We start from the raw sequence: 21,928 nt of genomic DNA on the forward strand, positions 1-21,928 counted from the left end.
CTTAATATGTGAGCTCACAATTACCTCAGACCCCAAAAAAGTTAAATACTCTTAAAAACCCCAATGTGTAACTATTTAAAAAATCTTCCACCAAATCTATTTAAAATTCAAAATAATTTAAAATAATTTTCCCATACTTAGAGTTGTAGTTTTCTAGAGTTCTGTACTCTAGCCAATAATTCTGCCATACAAACTTTAGTTATGACCACAGAAGAAAAAAAATGTGTACAAATGTTTTCAAAATAATTGCCCAAAGTCACCCAATTAGTATGCCCAAAATAAAAATGTAAAAAAGTTACGTATAATGCATTATAGCATTATTTCTAATAATAAAATAAGAACCACAGCTATAACTACAATATCAACAAAAACAAACAAAAAATCAACCTGTAAGCACTGCAAAAATACAGCAATATAGGAATACTTAAGTAATTATGATACCACAACAATATCCAACAATGGGATATTGTGTAGCCACTAAAAATGGTTTCAGATTGCACTGTCTGATAGAAATTTCTGCAACGATGGAATGTTCTATATCTGCACTGTCCATTACAATGGACACAATAGTCACATACCTACTGAATCTTTGAAATGTCACTAGTGTAACTATTTAATTGTATATAATTCTAATGAATTTAAATTTGAATTTAAGTATATATTTTTCAAAGTTTATATGAAAACATGTATCATGTTTGTACTTACAAAAAAAAATAAACAAAAAGTGGAGAAAACATTTATTGATGTAGGAAAATTAAACAAAATCAGTGCACCTGTAGTAAAACACATTATAGATGTATTAACACACACATACAACACACGCAAACACACATGCAAACATGTAGGCTCTTTTTTCTTTTAGTACCACATGTTTTTATTTAAAATATTGAGAAAGCAAATGGAAATCATACTATTTTCCATTATTTCAGCAATGGAAAATTATCATTTGAAAAGTATTTAAATTAATTTTAAAAAGTATATTTTTTTGTTATAACAAAATTATACTCATACTGTTTTATTTCTTCTGTTTCAAATAATAGCAAAATTAACTCAGATTAGTATTCATGTACACCTCGTTTGACTCATTAGTTATAATATGATCATACATTAAGTTAATCGTGTCTCCTAGTGATAATGACCATGTATAAAATAATGTTTTCAGAAATATTTGCATAATGGTACAGGACCTTCTAGCAGATCAGCTGTGACAAGAAGTGAAGACATATTTGTGGAAAACCAAAATCCATTTCAGTTCCCCTGATGATGAATTTGTTTATTCTATTATATTGTACTTCCAATCATTTCTAATTTCCAATCCTTGGTAAAAGATTACTTTTGTAGAGAATAGCCATTTCCTAGTGCAGACAATGAACCAATACAATGAAATATAATAAAACAAATATTCAATTACAAAACAGAATGGGGCTTTTCTCTATATTAAAATCTTTCCAGTGATTGAATAACATCAGAGACTTGCTATGTTTGATAGTCTATGAATAATTTATAGCCTGTTCTGTGATTTGACAACAACATTTTTTTCCTTTGTATAAGACTCCCCTTGATTGCAATGTTTTCCATCTCTGATGCTGCTTTGGGTATAGGTTTTCAGTAATGTCCATATTTGTAGACTTATGAATAAACTTTTTGATAAACAGCTGGGCTATAAAGAGTTGTTGTGAGTTATTTTTGACATTGTTTATTGAGAGTTAAAATTTTAGGCCCAAATCATTATCATGTTTTCCTAAAGCAACAGAGAATAGCCTGTGACCAGGCTGTTTTAAGGAGAAGTTGAATATAAGATAATCCACACGATTTCCATCTCCTTTTGCACACTTTCAAGGCCACAGAAATGAAAAATTACATTCTTTGGAGAGAGCTAAGTATCTTCAGAATTTCCCAGACCATATATTCTTTTTTTTTTTTTTTTTGCAGTACGCGGGCCCCTCACCGTTGTGGCCTCTCCCCTTGCGGAGCACAGGCTCTGGACGCGCAGGCTCAGCGGCCATGGCTCATGGGCCCAGCCGCTCCACGGCATGTGGGATCCTCCCGGACCGGTGCACGAACCCGCGTCCCCTGCATCGTCAGGCGGACTCCCAACCACTGCGACACCAGGGAAGCCCCAGAACCTATATTCTTAAAAAATATATACAAAATTCTATCCTTCCATCAACTTTATGTACCTTAACTGGCTAAATAATGTTCACTAGCCAAAAGTATCTTACTTTAAAAAACTGAGGCAAAGGAAAATCATTGCAAGTTATGTGAAAAAAAAATATTTTTAAGTATTACCTGGTGCATTTCAACATGCTCATTCTTTGTACATATGCTTTTCCTCAGGCTCAAGGAGCAAAATCCACCCACCCACCTTCAGTGCCTCAAGAAAAAAGTGACAAAGAAAAACACTAAAAACTTTTGAGATTCAAAACAAAATTTTGAAGAACATGGCAACACTTTTGAGAGAAAACACATTTCAAAGTCTGAGCATCATGGGCTAATTTTCTATCTTAATAACTAGAAGGAGAAGAATATATGATCTGATTCTTTTCACCTTCCTCCCTCTAAAGCATAAATATGTGAAATTAAGTAAAAATTCTATAAGCCTGGGAAAGTGAAAAAAAGAGTATAAAGGAAGCAAAGAGATAAATTAGGACCCTGAGGTATGTCTCTGTAGCGGAAATCTTTACCCTGCCCACTGCTCAGATTATGTCCTGGTGAGGGGATATAATACAACTCCCACACAGTTTAAAGATTCTGACATATTAGTTAGAACCCTGCCCTGATTCCCAAGTAGTTTCACAGGCATTCACTGGAGACATTTATGGAATGAATTGTATCTAAACTGAGATTAACAGAGGCAGCCAACAAAGTTTCTCTTGTTTCCAGAAATGCATGAGGGAACAGCTGAATTTTCCTAGGCTTCCAGGATGTTTACAGATGTTAGAAAAGACCAAAGTCAGCAGACCTGAACATATTGTAGAGCTGTGACAAGAAGGCAGTTGGTTTATATAGATCAATATTTAGATCTTTCAGAGGATAGCAATGTGAAGGGTGGCAAGAGAACCAGACTGGAAGATGTACACATCTCAGGAAATAATGCCACTGACAGACACCAACAGTTGGTCAGACATGCAGCTAATACTATGACAGTATAGATGCCACCCAAGCAACAATGAATGAGGAGGAAAGGAACAGCCTTTAAGAAGTGCATTTAAACTTAACCTAAAATATTTGACCTGGCATAAACCTAGATTAGTCATATCAGGCAGAAAAGGCGTAAAATACTAAATTCAATACTGAATTTATTTTTGAGGTTACGTTTTTTTAAGGTTACTTTTTTTTTTGTATACTTAAATACAAAGTTTGAAAATTTCCTAGAGTAATCATGTGTTAACTTTATTCTTACTAGAAGTGGCCTTAGAAATTAATCCAGCCTTCTCATTTAACCTATCAGGAGACCTGGAGAGGTTGTCTCCCAAAGTACATACCCAAGTAATAAGGGGCAGAGCTAGAGCCAGAATCTTTTGTCCTGCTTTCCTGTTCTTCCTGCTATATCTCACTGCCTCTCCATTACTATTAAAGTATCATTTATGAATGTACTGTGTGTTATGACAGATGACGGTCAATAATATGTCATCTTGTCTTTAAGGGATATTCAAAATTTGCAATGTGTTAGGAGTAACTTTTGCCTCTGGGTTTGCTGGAGGCAAATAAAGGCCATTTTTATTATTAACTCAACTCAAAGCAATTATTCCTTTAAAAATCACCTTTGAAGATCTTATTGCCAACCTGTTTATTATATATTAAAATTAGGTAGGAAAATCACTGCCTTCAACTCAAATTTATGTGGAGCTCATCTGACTTTTAAGTTTATCTTGTGAAGTATGACATTTTTATAAGAGAAATATACTGCAATTAGAAAGAAATTGTATACTACATATTTTTCTTCTTTATTTGTAATGTAAATGATTTATAAAGCATCTACTTCAAAACTTGGCTTTCAAATGATTGCTCCAAGCAAGAGGTAATAAAAGCCGTTTTTTATTTCCTCTGAATTTTTGTAACAATATTGTCTTCTTTGTTATAAAAGCATAGACATAGAAATATACAAAATATCTTTTGAGTTCTGCTTTTTGTTTTGTGTTTGAACTTTATATCATTCTAATTTTGGTAATGCTACTGAAGTTTTCTGTTTATGAAACTTTATGTATTTGTAGGTTGAGAGACTACTTCAAGCCATTTTTCCTACCATTTTTAATGTGTATTAAAGGAAAAAAAATATAAAATTGGTTAAAACATACCATGAAACGACTGTATGCAGTTTATAACAGACATGTTTTAAATATCAAGACCCTAATTTCAACCTAGTTGGTTGAAATTAAAAAGATGCAAAAGTATATACAATGTAAAAACAAAACAAAACAAAGCTGATGTGGTTAAAGTAAATGGATTCCAAAGGCCAGCTCTTTTCTATGTAATGTTGGCAAGAGCTACAGCAAAATATAAAGCAAAATTTCATAAGTGGAGGGAAAAGATATCAGGACTTCTGTAGTGTTCATAGATATCATTTTTTTGTAGTGGTTAACTGAAATTTAAAATGAGTTTGGAGCATGTGTAGATCATTTAAATTCTTGGTCGTTTTGAAATGTCTTTACAAGTGTAAGATTGGTGCACATGCAGCTGCATGAAAGATAAGGACATAGGGGTTACATTTTTGTGTGTGCCTATGTTAACTACCTGAAAATTTAATTTATATGGATTTTACTTCACATTAAAAGTATGCTACTAAACATTGTTTCTTAGCATTGAAATAAACACCTGTAGCTTATATGATGTTGGAATGGTTTAAAAGTTAGTTTTATAAACTACTTTTAAAATAAAGTATGCTAAAACAAAATAAAACAGGGCAAAACAAAACAAAATTTCCACAGAGAAAACTCCAGAACAAGATGATTTTACTAATGAATACTGCCAATTATTTAAGGAAGAAATAATTCATTACAAAAACAGAGTAGAGAAAGTGGGAGAACATCTCAACTTATTTAATGACACCAACATTACCTTGATGTTATAATGTGAAATGAACATTACAAGAAAGTAAAATCACAAGTCAGTACATTTCATCAGCATAGATGCAAATAAACATGTAAATTAAGCATTAGCAAATCAAAACACAGTATACACAAAGGAAAATACATCATGGTTCTGGAATTCATTCTGTAAATGTAAAATTAGATTAATGTTTGAAAATTATTTTGCATAAGTTACCACATTAATTAAAGGAGAGAAACCGTAGGATCATCTCAACAAATTAATTTGATAAAATTCACCATCGTTTCATGATAAAAACTGTCAACAAACTATCAATTGAAAAAAACTTACCTGGACTTCCCTGGTGGAGCAGAGGTTAAGAATCCACCTGCTAATATGGGGAACACGGGTTTGATCCCTGGTCCAGGAAGATCCCACATGCTGCAGAGCAACTAAGCCCATGTGCTACATCTACTGAGCCTGCACTCTAGAGCCAGCAAGCCACAACTACTGAGCCTGTGTGCTGCAACTACTGAAGCTCACATGCCTAGAACCCGTGTGCCACAATAAGAGAAGCCCCCGCAATGAGAAGCCTGTGCACTGCAACGAAGAGTAGCCCCCACTCACCGCTACTAGAGAAAGCCCGAGCGCAGAAACTAAGACCCAATGCAGTCAAAAATAAATAAATAAATAAATAAATTTATTTAAAAAAAAGAAAAAAACTTACCTAATCTTAAAAAGTATACATAAAATAAAAAGTACAGCTAAAATCATTCTGAATGGTGAAATATTGAATACTCTTCCCTTAAGTTACAAGATAAGGGTGTCCAATATCTCCGCTTCTCTTCAACAATGTCATGGAAGTGTTATGCTAGAGCAACAAGGCAAAAAAAAGAAATAAAAGATAAAGATTGAAAGGAAAAAATGAAAACTGCCGTTAATTGTAGGTCAACATTATGGCATATGTAAAATATATCAAAGGATGTATAAACCATCTACTGGAATGAATAAGTCAACTTAGCAGTAATGCTGGATGCAAGGTCATCATTAAAAAGAGTGTGTTTCTCTATATTAGCATCGGGAAATTAGAAAATAAAATTTAAAAATAAAATACTTAAACATAGAATGTATATGAACAAATCAATCAAAAGTTATACAGAATCATATCCATTGCTAAAACCCTATTCTTCTGCCTTGAGTAGGGCGATAAGTTTTGAGATGATCAGTAGGCTTTGCTCTCCTTTTTACAGTTTTTGTCTGTGTGGCTCTTTTAAAAAGTTGTATTAGCTTCCAATAGCCGCTGTAACAAATAACTGAAAATTTGGTGGCTTTAAACAGACACATTTATTCTCCTTTGGTTCTGGAGGTAAAAAGTTTAACATCAGTTTCACTGGGTCCAAATTAAAGTATCAGCAGGACTGAACCTTCTCCAGAGGCTCTAGTGGAGAATGCTTCTTTGCTTTTCCCACTTGGAAAGCTGCATTTCTTGCATTCCTTGGCTCAGGGTCTCTTCCTTCATCTTTAAAACCAGCCACAGAGCATCTTGCTTTAGTGGTTACATTGACTTATTTTTCTGTGGCAACTCTCCCTCTGTCTCCCTTGTCACAACCTTAGTATTCTCTCTGCCTGGAAGAATTTTCTCATTTGATTCCTTCACTTCATTCAGTTCTCTATTCAAATGTCACATCAATAGGGAATCAGTATAGTAATAGGTTTTACCCCTTTCTATAACCTTATATTGCTAAAATTTCTTTCATAGAATTCATCAGTATACCTGCTATTATATAAGACACACTAATCTGAAATTCCTACAGGATATATACTTTACACCTGGGACATTCAATAAGGTTTAGGATAGCAACCACTAAATCAAACATATTAACACTTCTTAGTGATATATATGAATAGACACACTAAGGTTGACAAATAAAGATTATAAAGAGGTTTGTATCAGCTCAGACAGATACAGTTCAGTTTTGCCAGACAATAAGTTATGAGAAGATTTTCAGTTTTCAGAGATTTTTTATTTGAGAAATTTGGATATGGGATTTTAGAATTATATCATGTATTTATTTGCTTGTTTATTCTCTGTCTGCCTTCACCAAAATGTAAACCACATGACAGAAGGAGTTTCCTGTTTTGCTTCTGTTATATCCCCAGTCTGGAACAATACCTGGAGCAGTAGGCATTCAATAGATATGTTGAGAATTAGGTTCTGCGCCCACCTTGGTGCTGGGGTCTGGGTTGGAGCAGCAGCTGAGGGTGAGGCTGCCGGACGGGCATTACTCATGGAAATATTTATGGTTCCCTATTTATATAATTACAAAAACAAACAACAAGAAAAATCTGAGAACTGTTTAATTTCTTTATATATGTATTGGATCATAAATAGCTAAGGTCTTGATTTACCCAGGCTCAGTGGTATGAATATCTCAAGCAGTCACAAGCACCCATATATTTGTAAAGAAAAGATTTTTTTAAATTGCAAATATTCCACGAAGCCTGGAAAATATAATTTCTTCACTTACATGATAACATTCACGTGATAACAAGAAAATAAAACTGCATTCTTGTGAATAGGAATTCCAGAATAGTTATGCATTTAAAATACATTCGGGGAATGATGATATTTTTTAATTAAATGTTGTTTTTTTTTAATTTTTGGCTGTGTTAGGTCTTCATGGCTGCACACAGGCTTTCTCTAGTTGCAGAGAGCGGGGGTTACTCTTCACTGCGGTGCGCAGGTTTCTCATTGTGGTGGCTTCTCTTGTTGTGGAGCATGGGCTCTAGGCGCGGGCTTCAGTAGTTGTGGCTCGTGGGCTCTAGAGTGCAGGCTTAGTAGTTGTGGCACACGGGCTTAGTTGCTCCACGGCATGTGGGATCTTTCTGGACCAGGACTCAAACCTGTGTCCCCCGCATTGGCAGGTGGATTCCTAACCACAGTGCCACCAGAGAAGCCCTGGAATGATGATCTTTGAAGAGAAGACTGTGTCCAGTTTATGTGGGGAAAAAGAGAAAAGGCAACTTAATAAGGGACAACTACAACCTCTCAGTGTAAAAAAATACGAGAAACAGAGATCAAGCTAATATACACATAAACCATAGTGGCCTATTGGGCAATAGAAAATAGTAAAGATATAATAAAAACATTTGCTTATAGCCCATTTAAAAGATACTTCATAAAAGGGAAGGTCTCTGTTTTCATGATAGTGTTTTGAATGAGGTCTTATTGAAATTCTTCTAGATAGGAATTATAGCTAAATCATCCTGGAATGTAAAAGCTATTTGGAAGTCATTTTCTTAAATTGTGGCAATTTATATATAATAAAATTCATCCCTTTTAGGGGTATAATTTGGTGAATTTTAAGAAATTTGTATAGTCACAAATCAAGATTTATAATATTTTTAACACAGCAAAAAATTTCCATGTGTCTCTTCGTAATCCTCTCCCCTGCTCCCATCCTCAGGTCCTGACAATGGTTAATCTGTTTTTATACCTGTAATTTTGCTTTTCAGGAATGCAAAATGCAGTATGCTATTTCTATCTTCTTTCACTTAACATAAATGCATCCATATTGGTTCACTTATCCTTTTTATTGCTGAAAAGTGTCCCATTGTATGAATACACCACAACTGTCTATGTATTCAACAGGTGACGGACACTGGGTTTTTTGCCAAATTTTGACCATTACAAATGAAGATATGAATAGTCATAGCAGGTCTTTGTGCTGACTTAAGTTTTTCATTTCTTTTGAATAATGCTTAGAAACGAAAATTCTGAGTCATATGGTAAATATATATATAACTTTATTTGAAGAAGAAAAGAAAACCTGCCAAACTGATTGCCAGAAAAGCTGTATCATTTTTCATTCCCACCATTAAGTTGTAAAATATCCAGTTGGTCCATGTGATCTCAGTACATGGTATTGGTAGTCTTTTTATGGCAATTCTTGAATACTATTCAGCAGTAAAAAGGAACTATTGACACAATGCAAGAAAGTGAGCGGAAAAATCTCTAGAACATTATACTGAGTGAGAGAAGCTAGTATCAAAACGTTACGTACTATGTGATGTAACATACATTTATTTGACATTCCTGAAAGATGAAAAGTGACAGAAATATCAGTGACAGAAGATCAGTGGTTGTAGGGATTGTGAGTAGAAGTGTGACAAAAGCATGAGGGAAGTTTCACAATTATGGAGCTGTTCTGCATCCTCAATGTGGTGGTGGTTACACAACTCTATACATATCAAAATACATGGAACTGAGCATGAAAAGAAAGAAAAGCAATATTAGTATATGAAAAAATTAAAAGTAAAAACAATTTAAAAACCCTCTAAATTGTTGCAGTTTCAGTGAGCATGCAGGTATTTCATTGTGGTTTAATTTTCATTTCTCTGATGTTTAATTATGTTGAATATTATTCATGTTCTTAATTGACATTGGTACTTTTTTTTTCTTTTTTGGTAAGTGCCAATTCAAATCTTTTGCCCAGTTTTTTAAATTGGGTTGTTTGTCTTTTTGTTATTAAGTTAGAAGTGTTATATATTCTGGATAATAGGACTTTATCAGCTATCCATTTTGAGAATATTTCTCCCAGTCTATGGCTGTGTTTACATTCTGTTAAAAATGTCCTACAAAGAGCACAATTTTGATAAACTCCATTTTTTTTCATTTTTAGTTCATACTATTTTGGCCTATTAAAATTTTTAGCCCAAAGCCCCAAATATAGTCTCAATTTTTCTTTTAAAAGTATTATCATTTTAGTTCTTATATTGAGGTCTATGACTTTTTTGAGTTTTTTGTTTTGTTTTGTTTTTGTATACAGTGTTAGATTTTCTATATGGTGTTAGGTTTCTTTTTTTATAGAGATGTTCAGTTTTTGCATCATCTTTTTTTGGTAAGGCTATTCTTGCCTATTTAATTATCTTGATACCTCTTTTGAAAACTCAGGTGAACACACAGAGATATTTTTCTTATGACTTTAATCTATTGATTTAATGTGTATTCTTAAGCCATTTCCATATTCTCTGATCACTGTAGTTTTTACAGTAAGTCCTAAAATGGGATAACGTAAGTTGACCAACTTTATACTTTTATTTCAAAATGTTTAGATTCTCAACATGTATTAGACCATTAGCTTCCTGAATTTCTTTGAGTCTATAAAGCAATTTAAGGGGAATTGCTATGTTAACAATACTGAGTCTTCTAGTCCATGAACATTTTATATCTCTAAATTGATTTAGATACTGTTTTTTAAAAATTCTCTCAGAAATATTTATTTTTTTGCATAGGGTTTGCAAATAGTTTTTATACATCTATCCCTACATGTTTTACATTTCTAAAAGGTAATATAGCTTTCTTGAAGTATGATATATTCACAATAAATTTCACCTATTTTAAGTGAGTATATAATCTGATGATATTTGATAAATATTTGCAAATGTGCAACCATCAACACAATTAAGTTTTAGAATATATATGCATACTCCAAAAATGTTCCCAAGTATCCCTTTGCAGTCAGTTCCTGCCCTGACCCATGTCCCTTGACAACAACTGATTTTCTTTCTGTTGCTATAATTTTTCATTTGATTAAATGTTAAATGAATATTAAATTGTTTGGGTTTTCTGTCTAGTTTTTTTTTAATTTAGCATATTATCTTGAGATTTAATCACATTGTTTCATGTATCACTAGTTTCTTTCATTTTATTTCTACATAATATACCAGTATGTGGAATATTCTGCCTTTTATCCATTCAGTTCTTGATATTATACATTTACCTCTTGATATCAACTTTCCTCATATTGCCTGTTACAAATGTTGCTGCTACGAACATTTGTGTGTAAGTCTTTGTGGGCACAAACTTTCATTTTCCTTCAGAATAGAATAACTTAGTCATGTTGGAATGAAACGTTAATCTTAATAAATACAACCGAATACAGCTAACGTTGCTCTATCATTTTTCTTTCCCATTAGCCATATCTTAGTGTTCAACTTCCTCCATATCCTTGCCTACTCTTAGCATTTGCAATCTTTTTATTTCTAACTATTCTTGTGCATGCATATTGGTATCTCATTTTGTTTTTAATTTGCTTTTACCTCATACCAAATGGTTGATGTTGAGCATGTTTTGTGTGAAATTACTGTACAAATAATTTCCCCTTTAAAAAACAATTAGATGTTTGTCTTCTTAATTTTTTCTTTGCAATATTTTGTAGGTATTAGGGTACAGCATTCCTATATCTTTCAGTAAATGTACTATTAATAGATTAATTTAATTATAATATAAAATATTTAATATTTTAATATTCATTGTTATGTAGAAATAGAATTTTTTTATGTTGACCGTGTGTTCTATAAACTTGCTAAATGTGCATATAGTTCTGGTTGCTCTTTTTAAAGATTTCTTATGATTTACTACTTACAAGTTTTGTTTGTCTGCCTATAAAGACAGTACTTTTTCCCTTCCAATAATTAATGTCTTTTTTGTTGTTGTTGTTACTTTACTTCACTTGATAGGACAGTACAATTTTGATTAGAAGTGGTGTGGGTGGAAATTTTTGTTTTGTTTCCAATCATAGGATGAAAGAATTTCATCTTTCTATGTTAAATGTTAGCTAATTGATGGGTTTTTGTAAAGGTACTTTATTAAGTTGAGGAAGTTATCTTCTATTTTTAGTTCACTGCTAAATTTAACTTGGATGGATATTTAATTTTCTTAAATGTTTTTCCTGTACCTATTGACATGATTATATATTTTCTTATCTAGTCTGTTGATGTGGACAATTATAATGTTTGCTTTTTAAAGATTGAACAATTCTTGGTTTCTTTAAATAAGCCTACTTGGCAATGACGTACTACTATTTTTATACATTATTTTTAGATATTGCTGGGTTCAAGTTGTTACTATTATGTAAGGATTTTTGAGTCTATATTTGTAAACATTATAGTTTTGTAATTTTATTTAGTTATTGTACTGTCTTTCCTGAATTTGGTGTCAGCTTAAAATTGTTTTTATAAAATGTGTTGATATATAGTTCCTCCTTTTCCACTTGTGGAGGAGTCTGTATAAAATTGGTATTTTTTATTTCTTTAAATTTGGTGGAATTCACTAATGTAGAATTAATTTAGGCTTGGAATATATATATATATGGGCTATAACTGATGTTAATTTCATTTAATTTCAGCGTATCTAATTCTTCTTTAGTTATTGTCTTTCAGGAAATTTACTCATGTTATCACGTTTGTAGGATGCATTGACATTGAATATTCATATTATTACCTTTCTTCTTTTTAATGTTTGTTGGTTTTGTAGGATGTTTCTTCTTTCATTTCTCTAATTATTTTAGTCTGGTATTGTTTTTAATTGATCAACTGGACTAGATTATTAATTTTAATAATTTTTCAACAAACCAGCTTTTACTTACATTCATTTTCTATAATGTTTTCTGTTTCCTAATTCATTGATTTCTTTTGTCATTGTTATTTCCTTCCTCCTACTTACTTTGGGTTAAATTTTAGACTTTTTTTTTCTTTTCTAATAAAAGAAGGTAGTGTTATGAATTTCCCTCTAAAAGTAGCTTTAGCTACTTTTAGAATCCAAGAGTCCACACATTTACAAGGATGATGAATAAATAAGGAGACTGGTTTTGAATTCTAATCCTTCACAATGAAGAAACTGGTAAAATCTCAAACCACGTGTGGAAAATAATATTTTCTCTGTTCCATCTGATGTGGATATCTCTTCTCTTTTACTTGAATAAGGTTTTCTGATTGCTTTTGTGTTTCACCCTTTTCCTGGCCCACTGCAGTCACCAGTGGAAAGAAGCTTCTTTAAGAAAGGGTCTTAATTATGAATTACAGTCTCTATCTGCTGCTCAAAACTCAGGTGTTAAATACATATCTTGAACCACTATTTTACTTTCAGGGTCCCAATCTCCCAGTAGCATCTCTGAAATTTCTGTCACAAGTGTATGTGTGACAGGGTCCTTGTGCTATGTTGATAAGCTTTCTGCTAACTAGCATCTCTGCTATAGATACTGCTATCTCAGGTTTTCTGATTTTCTGCTGCATGCTATAAAAATGAGAAAAAAAATTAATAATGGGGAATAGTGATTTATAGATTGTGTCAGAGGGTGAAGAGCTTCCTCCCTGGGCAGAACGTGTATACTATTTTATTTTCTCTATAAGAGGAAAAATATTCCTCTGTATATGCTGTTGATCTATTATATAAACACTCTCATGTGAGCTATGTGATTTTTTATTAAGACTAAATGTGGTCTACTGTTAGGGCTCAAAATGAATTGTCAATTGTATTAGGTTCCTATTGATGCTATAAAAAGTTACCACAAATGCAGTGGCTTAAAGCAGGACAAATTTATTGTTTTTTATCATTCTGAAGGTCAAGTGTGAAATGAGTATTATGGGGCTAAAATCAACATACTGGCTCGACTACGTTTTTTCTGGAGGCTGTAGAGGAGAAACCATTCCTTGCCTGTTCAGCTTCCAGAAGTTGCCCCCATTCCTTGGCTCCTGGCCCTCTTCCAGCAATCATATCAATCCAACCAACCTCTGTTTTGTTGTCACATCTTCTCTAACACTCCTGTCACTCTCTTTTCCTTATAAGGACTTTTGTGATTATATATTGGATTATCTCTGGATAATCGAGAATCATCTCCCCAGCACAAGGTCTTTAATCATATCTGCAAAGCCTTTTTTGCCATAACTTATTCATTTTATGGATTAGAATATTTGAGAGCTATTATTTTTGCCTACCTCATCAATAAAACCCAAATCAAAAGATTTCCTCAAAATAGAGTAAAAGGAAACATAAAAAACATCTTTGGAATAGATGCTATGCATGTCACTTTAAAAAATTCTGCAAAATGATTTTTTTTTTGTTTAGTGCTTTCAGTTTAGCAAACACTGAATTTTGTGAAGAATAAGAAGAAAGAAGAAGGAGGAGGTGGGGGATGAGGAGGGGGAGGGGAGGAGGGGGAGGGGAGGAGGAGACAACGAAAATGAGGAGGAGTAGGAAAAACGAACAAAAATGACAACAACAAAAACAAGAAAGTATATGAACTGTAGATAAGCAAACATAAATAAACCTTTTACCTTTACTTTGGAATGATTTTAAAGTTCGCCCATACACAATGTTCTTTCACTTTTAAATTGCACACGTTCCTATATCAGCATGTCCCTGAAGGATCTGAAATGGATTTACTAGTATTGTAACCTATTTGATCCAATTAAAATATGTCTCTGTCTAAACTTCTGAAATTCAACTACAGAAATTTCTGACTTATATCCTCCTTCTGACCTTTAGCAGAATGTTCTATACTCACAACATCATTCTCAGTTGTTAAGAAGCGAGTTCATATATTTCACCACTGGAGAAACTGAAGCACATTTAAGGGGGGAAAATAGCTTATTTTGGTTACTGGCAGAGTCAGAAATATACCAGTGTAACATTTTATTGAGTTTATTGAAGTGAATGTTGCCTACAACATACAGACGGTAGGTGCAAAACATCCTCATCTAAAGTGACAGGAATAAAGTTAAGAAATGCAAAAATAAACTCTCAAAATACATCACTGTATTGAGGCAGGCAGCCCCAGCAGTCATTTTTTCCTGTGCCTCCTGTAAAAGATCAGATGTTCTGGAGTCAAACAGCTATGCATTTTTAGCTTTCTTATATATGAAGTAAATAAATTTGATATTGTGTTATTTCTCTCTCCCGTAACTAAAGTGATTATTTTCTAAAATAAATAAGGCAGGATGGGAAGGGAGTGCAGGATCTAAGCTGTCACCGACATCCTGACCACAAAGCCACCTGCCTGTCTGTTTCCTGTTCACAATGTCCAGCATGAAAATATATACTACCTATTAATGTCAGGATATAATTCAGAGTAGTAAATAGACCATTGTAAGAGAGATTAGCTATTTTCTCTTCAGTATTAAGATTAAGAAGCAGTTTTCTCTGCCTTGCATGCTGTGGAAGTTTCTGAGTTTTGCAAGTGATTTTTTTTTCATTTCAACACTTCTGTTTTCCCTTTCCTTCTCGGCTATCTCCCATTCTACATTAAAAAAACAATGATGCTTTACTGCTTTCTAATTACTTAATTTACATCTTCTCGCCTGATAGTCAGATTTTCTAGACACTCCATGATATTTCCCTGCCTAATTTACATGAGATACGAATAAACCAGACTGAAATCTGCGTGTTTGCTTTTCTTACGTTAATCGTTCTTAGTTGTTAGCAGTATTAACACCTTGATCATTTACAATTAAATTTACTTACTAAATTTATTGCTTCAAATAACAATGTCTCTTTTTAATATTTAATTGGATTGAATTTTAAAGATGTTGATTTAAATGCTATCATGCCCAAGACATCATGCTTTTAACCTGAGATGCTACCTTTCGTGCAACTTAATTGAATACTTCCTATCTGCTATGAAATATGAGAGGATGAAGAATATAGAAGAAAAATAAATTAGCCTTTGACTTCAAATATAAATGCAAATTTATAATATATTTACATGAGAAACTTGAAATTCTTTTAACAGTTTTGGACATCCATAATCTATGGAATTTGGGGCATTTCAAGCATTTTTTACTCAGATCTCAAGAAGCAGGGAGGGTCCTGGATGATACCTGGGTTATTTTAATAATTACTAATATTTAGCATTTACTTTGAACTGATTTCTATACTATCCATATGTTTGATACTAACTCATTTATTTATGAAATGAAAATTTATATTTTGATTGCTTTTCCTGCGCTTGGTCATCTACTTTCTTCTATGTCCATCCTTCCTCCACGAATAGGAAAGTAATATAGAAAGTATGGTGCTAGTTCCTAATCTCAGTAGTTGCTATGAAAATGAATAATCTTTGATGAAAAGCAAGTTGAATGTGTCACAATCGAGTGTGTGCACCATCAGATTTTAATGGAAAAATGGAAAAGGAGTGTAGTTATCAAGGAACATAATACAAAGACACTTTTCTCTCAAGTTTCCAATTTCACAACGATATTTGTGAATATACTTATGTTTAGGAATGCTGAAATATTCAGTCATTTCTCTCAATCCTACAGTTCAAATTTACATTTACATCCCGCTTGATGGGAAAATTTTAAAAGCAGTCAAATGTATCATGCCTAAAGAAAGCCTATTTCCTTCATTTATAGAAACCTTTTCTCCAAGCTAGACAGCTTCTTTTCAAAACCATTTTTCTGTATATGTTTGCATGTGTGTGTGTTTATCTGAATTCAAGTGCAGCATAAGTTTTGCTGCTCAGTTCTGTGCCAAATACAGATGCCAGAATTTCCCCAAGCCAATAATTACTGGGATTTCCCTCTACTGAATCTATCAAAACAATATCTCATGAGTTTTCAAATAGTTTGCACCTGTCTTTTGTTAAGTTTTGTTGTATGTTGATTCGAGAAACAAACAAACAAAAATAGCCTAATGAGAAGGAACTGAGAAGCCTGTAAAACTGGCCAAGCCAGACAAGGTAGAGAAATATTTTGCAGGAAAAAAAATTACTTAGGAATAATCTATAATTTACATATTTATAGCACTAGAACTGGAAGAGAGTGTTCAGTAAATTTACCTTGTTATTCAGGGGTGTGTCACTTGGCTCATCACTATCCCCACGGATAAAATGTACTGAGAAAGAGGTACATCCTGTTCTCCCTCTCTGTAACACCTTACCCAAGGAAGTTTGTGATATTTTGGTCTAACCCAAATAATGCTTTAATTATTAAATCGAATGCAGTAAGGTAACAGGGCCGGCCAAGATTTTTGTATATCAAACACTTTGCACACATCTTGAGTTCAGTAAGTGCTCAGTGTCTGTATAATATGACAAATAATGAAAGAGGCCAGTGCTGGAGAATTTCAAGGCTACAAATGTAGTCAAAAGAGAGATATTTGAGATATCAAATATGGTTTATAAACTCATTATTAAAATGGCTTTTTAAAAACTACTATATTCTGGCCTATTAAAAGCCAGCATATGCTGGCAACAGTGCTTTACCTACATTATCTCATTAATTCCTCCAAACTACCCCATGCACACATACTTTCATGGATGTTTCAGAGATATGAAAACAGAGTCATAACACAGTTATGAATTTGTTGCCAACACACATGCTGTAATCACAAGGGCATACTGAATCAGGATGGGAACAAAAGCTAAGTGAATAACAAGGTAGACTTAAAATTACAACAAAACTTGCCATCTCATTATTCAGTTATAGTTTGTGTAAATAACTGAGAAAATTGCCTGAGGTCTATTGTTAAAATTATTTAGATTTGGCTGAATTTCATTTGGAGTAGACTATAATCCTGGGATAATATATATGAAAACAATAAATAAATAAATATTTAATATAGATTTTTATTTGCATTGGTTGAAATATAAATAAAATTATTTCCATTCAAAGATATTTTCAAGAAATCCAAATATAATAAGAGTAAAAATGTAGAGCATCATCTTTTAAAATAAGTATCAGAGGACATTTTATAACATAACTTAATATTTTCCTAGGACAATAATAGTTACTCAATAAGTAATTATTACATGACTTAGTGACAAGAAGTATTGTATTATATTTTTAGTTTTTTACGTGGTTATCATGTTTGAGAGAAATATGTCAATCTGTGGTATACTCACAGTCAGTGTAACATAGTGGTTAAGATCACTGGCTCTGTAAGGTTCAGATATGTTCCATATAAAGTTATAACCTAAAACTCTCAGGACACCAGGTTCTATAAAGTGAAGATAATAATAGTATTTATTACATGGCTAGTATGAGAGAATTATGAGTTTCAATAGGTAAGGTTCTTAGAACAGCATCTGGCATTTAGTAAGTATTGAATAAGTATTAGCTATTATATAATTTGTGCCCCTCTTCAAGTAAAAGTAAGATACACTATGATGGAGTTCTATGCCATCATTCAATGCTAAACAGTAAAGATTTCAAATGGTTGAGGTTTGATATATCCACAAAATACTTTCTCAATAAATAAGTGCTGATATCTTTTTTCTTTAGATTTTAAACTAATGAAGATGAAGAAGGACGAGGAGGAGGAAGAAGAGAAACTATTACAGATTGGTCTTAGTAAGTAGTTCCAGGAATTCAGAGTATAATCTATATTTTGTGTTCTTTTCTTTCCCCCATTTTATTAATGTGTTTCTTTTAATTCTTTGCTATTTTTTTGCACCAACTTCAAACCCTTTTAAGAATAAGGGAGGTATACTTCAAGTAATTATTTATTAAAATATGCTTGATATATGATAGCAAATATATTGATTATAATATCAATATGCTTATGCTTTTGATATTATATATCAAAATATGCTTGATATATAATATCAACTATTTGAACAAATTTATCAGGCAGATTCGGAGTATACCTTCCCTATATTCCCCATAGAGCGTCTGAACGGTTTTTAGCACATATCTTCATCTGATCCATTTAGTTTATGACAGCACTTTTTAACAATTAAAATATGCTCACTGGTTTACCAAAACATCATAGGGAAGCCCTGCTAGTGAGTCAAACCAAATATTTTGTTATAGACATAGCTATATATTGACTATATATATGTTTATGAATGCATATATGTATGTACTTCATAGATCTGTTATAGTATATGTAAGTGACATTTTTAAAACTTTTCAGTTTTCCATGGATTTTAGTTAGTTGACCTCTCTTCACCTTGGAGATATTCAAGTTAACAATTGTTATTAATTGTTGTAATTGTTCAGTTAATAACTAGTTATGACTTCTTCAGCCATTACATTAGCCATGAAGTAGAGATGCAAGTGAGCCGGGGGTGGGGAGTGGGAAAAGCAGAAGTCAGTACTTTACAAGGAATGTGGGTACCAGTCGTACATGTCCATAAACACCAGAAAGTACCACAGCATCACATTTGCAGTTATGAGTATCCACATTTCCAATGCCTTCTTCCACTTTTATAGTTCAACGCTGTTCTCGCTACGCTCTATGTGATGCTACTTCAAAATTTCTAACATAGGCCATGCTAAAATTGAAATAAAATCTCAAATCAAGTGTTATTCAAACTTTTTTTTAATTTTCAGATATGACAAAGGCCACTGCTCTTGTTTAGACAGATAGTTTTGATTTCATGTTAATCACCTTGCAAACTTTAATTTTGAGAAAATTTCATGTGCTTATGGAATCATTCTATCTGTTGTTCTTTGATTGATAACATCAATATTTATTTTATCCAGTAGTCTGTTAACTTTCCAAGCTATTTTTAGTCTCTACTATTCTAGATTTACTTGCAATCTTCTCAGTAACTGAGGAAAATGTTTCTATCATATCATGTGCAGGCTCAATTATTTTGCATAAGGTCACTTCTATTCCCCTCTCATTTACTTTTCTCCCCTCCCCCTTTTTCATATTCCTCTGTACACATTTTTGTTTTTTTGGTAACAATTTTGTATCAAATTTTTTCCCATTTTTGTTCTTTATTTCCTATTTTTTAAATTTACTGAGATATAATTGACATATTGTGTAAGTTTAAGATGTCGAGGGTATTGATTTGATCCATTTATATATTGCAATATGATTACCACCATAGCATTAGTTAACACCTGAATCATGTCACATAATTATCATTTCTTTTTTGTGTGAGAACATTTAAGGTCTACTCTATTAGCCACTTTCAAATATATAACACAATATTGTTAACTATAATCACTATGTCATGTTTTAGATTTGGAAACTCTATTCCTCTTCTAACAAAGTAAAAGCTTTGTAGATGCAGACAGTAAAATGGTGGTTACCAGGGGCTGGGGGGTAGGAGAATTGGGTGATATTGGTCAAAGGGTAAAAACTTTGTGCTTTTTGATTGGATAATTCAATAAATTTGTGTTTAGAGTGATTATTGCTATGTAAGGACTTATTAATGCCATTGTATTAATTGCTTTCTGGTTCTTTTATAATTCCATTTCTGTTTTTCCCTCTCTTTATGCCTTTCTTTGTGAATTGATTATTTTTTTGTGGGGGTATGCTCTGATTTCCTTCTCTTTATCTTTTGCGAATCTAATATAGGTTTTTGCTCTGTGGTCACCATGTGAGGCTGACATCTTACAGATTTAAAAAGTCTATTTTATGGTGATAGCAACTTAACTTTGATTAAATACAAAAAAATCTACCCTTTTACTCCTTCCCATTTACTTTTTTAATGTCACAATTTATCTCTTTTTATATTGTATGTTTTCTAGACTATATATTATCAAATTATAGTTATTTTTAATGCTATTTTCCTTTAACCTTTATACTATAGTTCAGTGGTAACTTGCCATCATATTACAGAATGAGATTTCTGAATTTGACTATACATTTAACTTTCCCAGTGTGTTCTATATTTTTGTATATTTTCACTTAACTAATTAGCTTTTCATTTCACTTGAAGAAATCCTTTCATCATTTTTTATAAGGCAGACCCAGTGGAGACAAACTCCCTCAGCTTTTGTGTTTCAGGGAAAGTCTTTATTTTTCCTTCATACCTGAAGGATAATTTTGCCATGCAGATTATTCTTGGTTGGCGATTTTTTTCTTTCAGAACTTTGAATATATAATCCCACTCTCTACTGGCCTGTAAGTGTCTGCTGAGAAACTTGCTGATAGCTTAATGAAGATTCTTTTGTAGGTTACAGTCTTTTCTTCTTGCTGCTTTTAGGATTCTTTGTCTTTGATTTTTGACAATTTCATTATAGTGTGTCTTGCAGAAGATCTTTTTGTAATGAAATAATGGGGTAATTTGTTAGCTTCCTGAACTAGAAGTCCAGTCTCCCCCCCAAGGTTGGGAAATTCTCAGTCATTATTTCTTTAAATAATCTTTCTGCCTCCTTCTCTCCTCCTTATGGAGCTCCAATGATCCTGATTTTGGCTCTTTCAATGGTATTCCATAGCTCATGTAGATTTTCTTTGGTCTTTTTCATTCTTTTTTCTTTGTTTTCCTCTTACTGGGTTATTTCAAAGTTTGTATCCTCTAATTCACTGACTGTTTCTTCTCCTTGATCTATTCTAATGTTGATGTTCTCTATTGCATTTTTCATTTCATTCACTGCATTTTCAATTTTAGAATTTCTGTTGTTGTTTTTTTAACGATTCCTAGCTCTTTGTTGAATTTCTCATTTTATTTGTGTTTTGTTTTCCTGATTTCATTGAATTGTCTTACAGTGTTTTTTTTGTAGCTCATTGAGTTTCCTCAAAATAGCTATTTTGAATTCTCTATCAGGTAAACTGCAGGTCTCTGTGTACTTTAGGTTTGGTTACAGGATGATTATTGTGATCTTTTGTTGATATCATGTTTTCTTGATTCCTCACTTTTTTTTTGGAGTTTGCATTGTTGTTTTTGAAGTAGCAGTCGCCTCTCCAATCTTTATTAGCTGCCTTCACATGAGGGATACTTTTTTTATATACATCTTTATTGGAGTATAATTGCTTCACAATGCTATGTTAGTTTCTGTTGTACAACAAAGTGAATCAGCCATATGCATACATATATCCCCATATCCCCTCCCTCTTGAGCCTCCCTCCCACCCTCCCTAGCCCACCCCTGTAGGTCATCACAAAGCACTGAGCTGATCTCCCTGTGCTATGCTGCTGCTTCCCACTAGCTATCTATTTTACATGTGGTAGTGTATATATGTCAATGCTTCTCTCACTTTGCCCCAGCTTCCCCTTCCCACCCCATGTCCTCAAGTCCATCTCTACATCTGCATCTTAATTCCTGCCCTGCCACTAGGTTCATCAGTCCCTTTTTTTTAGATCCCACATATATGTGTTAGCATATGGTATTTGTTTCTCTTTCTGACTTACTTCACTCTGTATGACAGACTCTAGGTCCAT

At 32.8% G+C, this 21,928-nt stretch overlaps 1 long non-coding RNA gene across 1 annotated transcript in view; it reads left to right on the plus strand.

Annotated features, from left to right (window-relative positions):
• LOC137208450 (uncharacterized) overlaps positions 1-21,928 on the plus strand; it is a 385,078-nt gene that overhangs the window by 165,422 nt on the left and 197,728 nt on the right. Inside the window, exon 3 of the long non-coding RNA XR_010935640.1 lies at positions 18,091-18,159. This is a non-coding gene — a long non-coding RNA (uncharacterized lncRNA). The remainder of the gene's footprint in view (positions 1-18,090; positions 18,160-21,928) is intronic.

The sequence above is a fragment of the Pseudorca crassidens genome, chromosome 16 (assembly GCF_039906515.1).
Source record: "Pseudorca crassidens isolate mPseCra1 chromosome 16, mPseCra1.hap1, whole genome shotgun sequence".
Taxonomy (NCBI): Eukaryota; Metazoa; Chordata; class Mammalia; order Artiodactyla; family Delphinidae; genus Pseudorca; species Pseudorca crassidens.